Source organism: Heterodontus francisci, unplaced genomic scaffold (assembly GCF_036365525.1).
Source record: "Heterodontus francisci isolate sHetFra1 unplaced genomic scaffold, sHetFra1.hap1 HAP1_SCAFFOLD_121, whole genome shotgun sequence".
Lineage (NCBI taxonomy): Eukaryota > Metazoa > Chordata > Chondrichthyes > Heterodontiformes > Heterodontidae > Heterodontus > Heterodontus francisci.
This window is the reverse complement of record NW_027140425.1, coordinates 3,920,456-3,930,963: the sequence shown is the minus strand read 5'-3', so window position 1 is coordinate 3,930,963 and position 10,508 is coordinate 3,920,456. Positions and strand designations below refer to the sequence as shown.

The following is a 10,508-nucleotide window of genomic DNA, read 5'->3' as shown; positions in this document are numbered from 1 at the left end:
AAGGGATCGAGCTGGTGAGTGGAACTGACTAGATTGCTCCGGGGAGAGCCAGCATGGATGTGATAGGCCAAACGACCACCTTCTGTGCTGTAAATGACTCTGTGTTGTTTCTCAAATTCAATCCACTGGTGCTTGGGAAATAATTTCAAAGTAAATTGTGCAACTGGAAAATCAGAACCAAGGCAAGGGACGCATAAGGAAGCAAAATTGCTGAAACCCGGGATTGAACCAGGAACCTTTAGATCTTCAGTTTAACGCTTTCCCAACTGAGCTATTTCAGCCCTGCATTGACAGTGGCTTGTTGTCCTTGTTTTGGAAGAAAATACATACATTCAAGTTTTCCAAAAAATTAAAGAACACAACATGTGAGTAATATTCCTCATTTCTTTCTCAGTACTGATGGATTGTGAAGCGGGAGAAAGCCAGAAGTGCCACTGAGCCGCACAGACCCCGAGCTGAGAATGAAATGAGATCAAATTCAATCTTTCATAGTGAGATGCTGCTGAGAGGTAAGAGTCCTGAATCAAAGCGAGACTTGCTCATTTCAAACACTCCCTGTACTCTCTGCTCATGAAGCCTTACAAAAGGGAAAAACAGAATGGCACTCAAACTCACAACCCTGCTATTAAAAATCTCATATTCGACTGACAGAACTGTCACTTCTACTCGGTCTCTTATTGGATGATGCAATTCCAACGCAGGGAAGGCATTCAAATCCTCCCATGGGTCCACATGTCAGACTGAGTTCCATGTTGTAGACTCAAGCAAAGGAAATCTGCTCACTTCCAAAACTATCAGCGAATTGAAGTTGATTACAATCAACATCATCAGAGGTCAGAACTACCTGGTGAAAGAAGACACCCTGAAGAAGGATCCACAATTATTCAAAGGCATCGACAAAGTGAAAAACAAGAAAATCGATGAGTCAATGCAAGCCAAACAACAGAAACACTGAAGAATTCCATTCCATTCCAGTCCAGATGTTTTTGGAGTCAGGTCACAATTCCAGCAACAACTTTATATTCCCACTTGGCTATCTGTACATATAGTTAATTACAATTTTGTCGACAATCTCTTTGAATCCAGTTGTCTGGTCCTCATGCCAGCTCTGTTTGGAAGTCAATTCCACCTTCTGCAAGGCTGAAACCAATAGATAACCTTAATCTAAAAACGCTAGCAGACCAGGGCTCGTCCGGGACTTGAACCCGGGACCTCTCGCATGTTAATTAACCATACTCCCTAAGAGAGGATCACACCCCTAGACCAACGAGCCGCTGACAGGTCAGGCTTTATTAGCTGCTGTGGAATTTCACTGGAACCCCCCAGCCAATCATCCATTGTTTTTCAGATCAATGCAACATCCTGCAAATGCTGAAATAATAACAGAAAGTGCTGGAAATGTTCAGCAGCTCTGGCAGCATCTGTGCTGTGAGAAACACAGTTAACGTTTCAGGGCACTCACCGTTTGTTTAGCCATCCTTTCAGACTGCTTCTGTCCATCCAATCTCACTTTCTATTCTATCCACATTCTAACCATTCACTACGTCACTACATTTTTCATGAATTCCTCATTTCTTTTATTAATGACAATTTTGTATTTCTGGCCTTTGCTTCAGACACCACTACAAGTGGAATCATGTCTCCATCTACCCAATCAAACCACTTCGCTGTATCCTCACATTGCAATGTTTCTTTAACCCTGACAGACTGTGGAGTTTCTGCTGCTTGATTGCAGTTCTTGCTTCCCGCCAGTAGATGTCACCTCACTCCAATACAGTGAAGTTGACAAATCTGAGAGAGACACAACAGGAAATAATTGTTCACATTATAGTGAATGTGTGGGATTTAGAAATACTAGGAGTGGAGACGAGTTATTATTGCACTCTGCTATAACATCTTTTATAATGGACTCCAGCATTTTCCCCACGACTGATGTGTGGCTTCTTTTGGGCCCCCTTATCTCGAGAGACAATGGATACGCGCCTGGAGGTGGTCAGTGGTTTGTGAAGCAGCGCCTGGAGTGGCTAAAATGGCCAATTCTGGAGTGACAGGCTCTTCCACAGGTGCTGCAGAGAAATTTGTTTGTCGGGGCTGTTGCACAGTTGGCTCTCCCCTTGCGCCTCTGTCTTTTTTCCTGCCAACTACTAAGTCTCTTCGACTTGCCACAATTTAGCCCTGTCTTTATGGCTGCCCGCCAGCTCTGGCGAATGCTGGCAACTGACTCCCACGACTTGTGATCAAAGTCACACGATTTCATGTCGCGTTTGCAGACGTCTTTATCGCGGAGACATGGACGGCCGGTGGGTCTGATACCAGTGGCGAGCTCGCTGTACAATGTGTCTTTGGGGATCCTGCCATCTTCCATGCGGCTCACATGGCCAAGCCATCTCAAGCGCCGCTGACTCAGTAGTGTGTATAAGCTGGGGGTGTTGGCCGCTTCAAGGACTTCTGTGTTGGAGATATAGTCCTGCCACCTGATGCCAAGTATTCTCCGAAGGCAGCGAAGATGGAATGAATTGAGACGTCGCTCTTGGCTGGCATACCTTGTCCAGGCCTCGCTAACCGGTATATAATTCGCTGTTTACTTTCTGCCTCTTTTTTTAAATAGTGGAGTTACATTAACTACCGTCCAATCCATTGGAACTGTTCCAGAGTCGATAGAATTTTGAAAAAAGACCAGAAATGCATCTGCTATTTCAAGGGCCACTTCCTTTAGTACTCTGGGATGTAGATTATCAGGCCCTGGGGATTTATCGGCCTTCAATCCCATCAATTTCCCAAACATTCCCTACTAATACTGATTTCATACAGTTCCTCCTTCTCACTAGACCCTATGTTCCCCAACATTTCTGGGAGATAATTTGTATCCTCCTTTGTGATGACAGATCCAAAGTATGTATTTAATTGGTCTGCCATTTCTTTGTTCCCCATTATAAATTCCCCCGTTTCTGACTGTAAGCGGCCCACATTTGTCTTCACTAATCTTTTTCTCTACACATATCTATAGAAGCTTTTACAGTCAGTTTTTATGTTCTCTGCAGGCTCACTGTCATACTCTATTTCCCCCTTCTTAATCAATCCTTTTGTCCTCCTCTGCTAAATTCCAAACTGCTCACAATCTTCAGGTTTGCTGCTTGTTCTGGCCATTTTATATTTCTCCTCCTTGGATCTAATACTTTCCTTAATTTCTTTTGTAAGTCACAGTTGAGCCACCCTTCCTGTTTTACTTTTGCACAGACAGGAATGAACAATTGTTGTAATTCATCCATGCGCTCTTTAAATGCTAGCCATTGCCTATCCACTGTCAACCCTTTAAGTAACGTTCCCCAATCTATCATAGCCAACTCCCGCCTCATACCTTCATAGTTTTCTTTGTTTAGATTCAGGACCCGAGTCTCGGAATCAACTCTCTCACTCTCCATCTTAATGAAGAATTTTATCATATTATGGGGCACTTCCCCAAGGGACCCCACACAACAAGATTGTTAACTAATCCTTTCTCATTACACAATACCCAGTCCAGGATGGCCTGTTCTCTAGAGGTGTTATACACCTCTATCAATTCTCCACTCAATCTCCTTTGAGAAAGGCAGAATAATCCTAGCTTTTCCAACCTAACTTTGTAACTAAAATCCCCCATCCCTGGATCCATTCTGGTAAATCGCCTCTGCGTCCTCTCAAGGACCCTCACATTCTTTCTAAAGTCTGCTGAGCAGAACTGGAAGCAACACTCCAATTGGGGCCTAACCAGAGTTTTATAATGGTTCAGCATAACCTCCCTGCTTTTGTACTCAATGCCTCTACTTATAAAGCCCAAGATCCCATATGCTTTGCGAACCACTCTCGCAATATGACTTGCCTCCTTCAAAGATTGATGCACATGAACCCCAAGTCCCTCTATTCCAGTACACTCTTTAGAACTGTGCCATTAAGTATATATTGCCTCTCCCTATTCCTTATGCCAAAATACATCACCTCACACTTGTCACTATTAAATTCCATCTGCCACCTGTCTGCCCATTCTGCTAGCCTATCACTGTCCTGTTGCAGGCAGTTCATATCATCTTCACTGTTTGCCGCTCCTCCAGGTTTGGTGTCATCGGCATATTTTGAGATTCTACTCTGTATTCCAAGATCCAAGTCACTTACCTTGAGCAAAAAAAGCAGTGGTTCTAGCACTGACCCTTGGGGAACACCACTGTCGACTATCCTCCAGTCTGACAAAGAACCATTTAATAAGACTCGCTGTTTTCTGTCCTTAAACCAATTTTCTATCCAATTGGACACTGACCCTCCTATACCACGAACCTCAATTTTGTTAACCGCCCTTTTATGTGGTACCTTGTCAAACGCTTCCTTAAAAGCAATATAAACAACATCCACTGCGTTCCCTTCATCAACCTGCTCTGTTAGTTCATCAAAAAATGCAGTTAGATTAGTCAAGCATGAACTCCCTTTTATAAATCCATGCTCACTCTCATTAATTAACTCGAACCTCTCCAAGTGACTGTTGATTTTTTACCCTGATTATTCTTTCCAAAACCTTACCCACCGCTGCTGTTAATCTAACTAGCCTGTAGTTACCCGGACTGTCCTTACACCCTTTCTTGAATAAGGGTGTCGCATTTGCCACTGTTTAATCCTCTGGCACCTCCCCCGTATCCAGGGAAGATTGGAAGATTATAGCAAGCCCTTCCGTTATCTGCATCCGCATTTCCTTTCGCAACCTGGGATGTGAGCCATCCGGACCAGGTGATTTATCTTCCCTAAGCAGAGCCAGCCTTTTTAGCACCTCCCTCTCCTAATTTGTACTCTCTCCATTGCCTCTACTCTCTTCACTTCGACTGAGATTTTGTCAAATTCCACTTCCTTAGTGATCACTGATACAAAGTACTCATTAAGTAGATTAACATTGCCCTGCACCTCTCAGCTTATATTATCCTTTTTGTCCCTCATAGGCCCGACTCAACCTCTTACTACCCACTTATCATTTACATGCTGCTCGAAGATTTTTGGGTTTCCTTTCATGTTGACTGTCAGTCTTTTCTCATAGAAAGAGAGAATAAGCAAATATAGATGATATAAGTATTTCCCATCCTTGATGAGGTGGAATTTTTTATGCTGTGGGTAGTAATGTCTTGGCCCACGAGTGTGGTGGAAGCAGAGACAATCAATGATTTGAAAAGGAAATTGGATGGATACTTGAAGGAAAGAAACTTGCAGGAGGAAAGGGATCGAGCTGGTGAGTGGAATTGACTCGATTGCTCCGGGGAGAGCCAGCATGCACGTGATAGGCCAAACGACCACCTTCTGTGCTGTAAATGACTCTGTGTTGTTTCTCAAATTCAATCCACTGGTGCTTGGGAAATAATTTCAAAGTAAATTGTGCAACCGGAAAATCAGAACCAAGGCAAGGGACGCATAAGGAAGCAAAATTGCTGAAACCCGGGATTGAACCAGGGACCTTTAGATCTTCAGTCTAACGCTCTCCCAACTGAGCTATTTCAGCCCTACATTAACAGCAGCTTGTTGTCCTTGTTTTGGAAGAAAATACATACATTCAAGTTTTCCAAAAAATTAAAGAACACAACATGTGAGTAATATTCCCCATTGCTTTCTCAGTACTGATGGATTGTGAAGCGGGAGACAGCCAGAAGTGCCACTGAGCCGCACAGACCCCGAGTTGAGAATGAAATGAGATCAAATTCAATCTTTCATAGTGTGATGCTGCTGAGAGGTAAGAGTCCTGAATCAAAGCGAGACTTGCTCATTTCAAACACTCCCTGTACTCTCTGCTCATGAAGCCTTACAAAAGGGAAAAACAGAATGGCACTCAAACTCACAACCCTGCCATTAAAAGTCTCATATTCGACTGACAGAACTGTCACTTCTACTCGGTCTCTTATTGGATGGATGCAACTCCAACGCAGGGATGGCATTCAAATCCTCCCATGGGTCCACATGTCAGACTGAGTTCCATGTTGTAGACTCAAGCAAAGGAAATCTGCTCACTTCCAAAACTATCAGCGAATTGAAGCTGATTACAATCAACATCATCAGAGGTCAGAACTACCTGGTGAATGAAGACACCCTGAAGAAGGATCCACAATTATTCAAAGGCATCGACAAAGTGAAAAACAAGAAAATCGATGAGTCAATGCAAGCCAAACAACAGAAACACTGAAGAATTCCATTCCATTCCAGTCCAGAACCCAGTCCTTTTGTTTTTGGAGTCAGGTCACAATTACAGCAACAACTTTATATTCCCACTTGGCTTTCTGTCCATTTAGTTAATTGCAATTTTGTCGACAAGCTCTTTGAATCCAGTTGTCTGGTCCTCAAGCCAGCTCTGTTTGGAAATCAATTCCACCTTCTGCAAGGCTGAAACCAATAGATAACCTTAATCTAAAAATGCCAGCAGACCAGGGCTCGTCTGGGACTTGAAACCAGGATCTTTCGCATGTTAATTAACTATTTTCTTTAAGCGAGAATCATACCCTTAGACCAACAAGCCACTAACAAGTTAGGTTTTATTAGCTGCTGTGGAATTTCACTGGAACCCCCCCAGCCAATCATCCATTGTTTTTCAGATCAAAGCAACATCCTGCAAATGCTGAAATAAAAACAGAAATTTGCTGGAAATGTTCAGCAGCTCTGGCAGCATCTGTGCTGAGAGAAACACAGTTAACGTTTCAGGGCACTCACCTTTTGTTTCAGCCATCCTTTCAGACTGCTTCTGTCCATCCAATCTCACTTTCTATTCTGTCCACATTCTAACCATTCACTACGTTACTACATTTTTCATGAATTCCTCATTTCTTTTATTAATGACAATTTTGTATTTCTGGCCTTTGCTTCAGACACCACCACAAGTGGAATCATGTCTCCATCTACCCAATCAAACCACTTCGCTGTATCCTCACATTGCAATGTTTCTTTAACCCTGACAGACTGTGGAGTTTCTGCTGCTTAATTGCAGTTCTGGCTTCCCGCCAGTAGATGTCACCTCACTCCAATACAGTGAAGTTTACAAATCTGAGAGAGACACAACAGGAAATAATTGTTCACATTATAGTGAATGTGTGGGATTTAGAAATACTAGGAGTGGAGACGAGTTATTATTGCACTCTGCTATTACATCTTTTATAATGGACTCAAGCATTTTCCCCACGACTGATGTCAGGCCTCGCTAACCGGTATGTAATTCGCTGTTTTCTTTCTGCCTCTTTTTTTAAATAGTGGAGGTACATTAACTACCGTCCAATCCATTGGAACTGTTCCAGAGTCGAGCGAAGTTTGAAAAAAGACCAGAAATGCATCTGCTATTTCAAGGGCCACTTCCTTAAGTACTCTGGGATGTAGATTATCAGGCCCTGGGGATTTATCGGCCTTCAATCCCATCAATTTCCCAAACATTCCCTACTAATACTGATTTCATACAGTTCCTAGAACAAGAACAAAGAACAAAGATAATTACAGCACAGGAACAGGCCCTTCGGCCCTCCAAGCCTGCGCCGATCCAGATACTCTCTCTCAACATGTCGCCTATTTTCTAATGTTCTGTATCTCTTTTCTTCCTGCCCATTCATGTATCTGTCTAGATACATCTTAAAAGACTCCATCGTGCCCGCATATACCACCTCCGCTGGCAATGCGTTCCAGGTGCCCACCACCCTCTGCGTAAAGAACTTTCCACACATATCCCCCCTAAACTTTTCCCCTTTCACTTTGAACTCGTGTCCTCTAGTAATTGAAACCCCCACTCTGGGAAAAAGCCTCTTGCTATCCACCCTGTCTATACCTCTCATGATTTTGTACACCTCAATCAGGTCCCCCCTCAACCTCCGTCTTTCTAATGAAAATAATCCTAATCTGCTCAACCTCTCTTCATAGCTAGCGCCCTCCATACCAGGCAACATCCTGGTGAACCTCCTCTGCACCCTCTCCAAAGCATCCACATTCTTTTGATAATGTGGCGACCTGAACTGTACGCAGTATTCCAAATGTGGCCGAACCAAAGTCCTATACAACTGTAACATGACCTGCCAACTCTTGTACTCAATGCCCCGTCCGATGAAGGAAAGCATGCCGTATGCCTTCTTGACCACTCTATTTACCTGAGTTGCCACCTTCAGGGAACAGTGGACCTGAACACCCAAATCTCTCTGGACATCAATTTTCCCCAGGACTTTTCCATTTACTGTGTAGTTCACTCTTGAATTGGATCTTCCAAAATGCATCACCTCGCATTTGTCCTGATTGAACTCCATCTGCCATTTCTCTGCCCAACTCTCCAATCTATCTATATTCTGCTGTATTCTCTGACAGTCCCCTTCACTATCTGCTACTCCACCAATCTTAGTGTCGTCTGCAAACTTGCTAATCAGTCCACCTATACTTTCCTCCAAATCATTAATGTATATCACAAACAACAGTGGTCCCAGCACGGATCCCTGTGGAACACCACTGGTCACACGTCTCCATTTTGAGAAACTCCCTTCTACTGCTACTCTCTGTCTCCTGTTGCCCAGCCAGTTCTTTATCCATCTAGCGAGTACACCTTGGACCCCAAGCGCCTTCACTTTCTCCATAAGCCTGCCATGGGGAACCTTATCAAACGCCTTACTGAAGTCCATGTATATGACATCGACAGCCCTTCCCTCATCAATCAACTTTGTCACTTCCTCAAAGAATTCTATTAAGTTGGTAAGACATGACCTTCCCTGCACAAAACCATGTTGCCTATCACTGATGAGCCCATTTTCTTCCAAATGGGAATAGATCCTATCCCTCAGTATCTTCTCCAGCAGCTTCCCTACCACTGACGTCAGGCTCACCGGTCTATAATTACCTGGATTATCCCTGCTACCCTTCTTAAACAAGGGGACAACATTCGCAATTCTCCAGTCCTCCGGGACCTCACCCGTGTTTAAGGATGCTGCAAAGATATCTGTTAAGGCCCCAGCTATTTCCTCTCTCGCTTCCCTCAGTAACCTGGGATAGATCCCATCCGGACCTGGGGACTTGTCCACCTTAATGCCCTTTAGAATACCCAACACTTCCTCCCTCCTTATGCCGACTTGACCTAGAGTAATCAAACATCTGTTCTTAACCTCAACATCCGTCATGTCCCTCTCCTCGGTGAATACCGATGCAAAGTACTCGTTTAGAATCTCACCCATTTTCTCTGAGTCCAAGCATAACATTCCTCCTTTGTCCTTTAGTGGGCCAATCCTTTCTCTAGTTACCCTCTTTCTCCTCATATATGAATAAAAGGCTTTGGGATTTTCCTTAACCCTGTTTGCTAAAGATATTTCATGACCCCTTTTAGCCCTCTTAATTCCTCGTTTCAGATTGGTCCTACATTCCCGATATTCTTTCAAAGCTTCGTCTTTCATCAGCCGCCTAGACCTAATGTATGCTTCCTTTTTCCTCTTAGCTAGTCTCACAATTTCACCTGTCATCCATGGTTCCCTAATCTTGCTATTTCTATCCCTCATTTTCACAGGAACATGTCTCTCCTGCGCGCTAATCAACCTCTCTTTAAAAGCCTCCCACATATCACATGTGGATTTACCTTCAAACAGCTGCTCCCAATCTACATTTCCCAGCTCCTGCCGAATTTTGGTATAGTTGGCCTTCCCCCAATTTAGCACTCTTCCTTTAGGACCACTCTCGTCTTTGTCCATGAGTATTTTAAAGCTTACGGAATTGTGATCACTATTCCCAAAGTAGTCCCCTACTGAAACTTCAACAACCTGGCCGGGCTCATTCCCCAACACCAGGTCCAGTATGGCTCCTTCCCGAGTTGGACTATTTACATCCTGCTCTAGAAAACCCTCCTGGATGCTCCTTACAAATTCTGCTCCATCTGGACCTCTAACACTAAGCGAATCCCAGTCAATGTTGGGAAAATTAAAATCGCCTATCACCACCACCCTGTTGCTCCTACATCTTTCCATAATCTGTTTACATATTTGTACCTCTATCTCACGCTCGCTGTTGGGAGGCCTGTAGTACAGCCCCAACATTGTTACCGCACCCTTCCTATTTCTGTGTTCTGTCCATATTGCCTCACTGCTCGAGTCCTCCATAGTGCCCTCCTTCAGCACAGCTGTGATATCCTCTTTGACCAGTAATGCAACTCCTCCACCCCTTATACCTCCCTCTCTATCCCGCCTGAAGCATCGATATCCTGGGATATTTCGTTGCCAATCATGCTCTTCCCTTAAGCAAGTCTCAGTAATAGCAACAAAATCATACTCCCAGGTACTAATCCAAGCCCTAAGTTCATCTGCCTTACCTACTACACTTCTTGCATTAAAACAAATGCACCTCAGACCACCAGTCCCTTTATATTCATCATCTGCTCCCTGCCTGCTCTTCCCCTTAGTCACACTGACTTCATTATCTAGTTCCTTACAGGCTTTTGTTACTACCTCCTTACTGTCAACTGACCTCAATTGGTTCCCATCCCCCTGCCACATTCGTTTAAACCCTCCCCAACA

The 10,508-nt window shown here is 43.9% G+C and overlaps 2 non-coding genes across 2 annotated transcripts; both read right to left on the bottom strand.

Annotated features, from left to right (window-relative positions):
- Nucleotides 1–208: 208 nt before the first annotated feature.
- Nucleotides 209–281, bottom strand: trnaf-gaa (transfer RNA phenylalanine (anticodon GAA)). Its single transcript has one exon. It is a non-coding gene; the product is annotated as a tRNA-Phe (tRNA).
- A 5,155-nt stretch (nucleotides 282–5,436) lies between these two features.
- Nucleotides 5,437–5,509, bottom strand: trnaf-gaa (transfer RNA phenylalanine (anticodon GAA)). Its single transcript has one exon. It is a non-coding gene; the product is annotated as a tRNA-Phe (tRNA).
- Nucleotides 5,510–10,508: the final 4,999 nt, after the last annotated feature.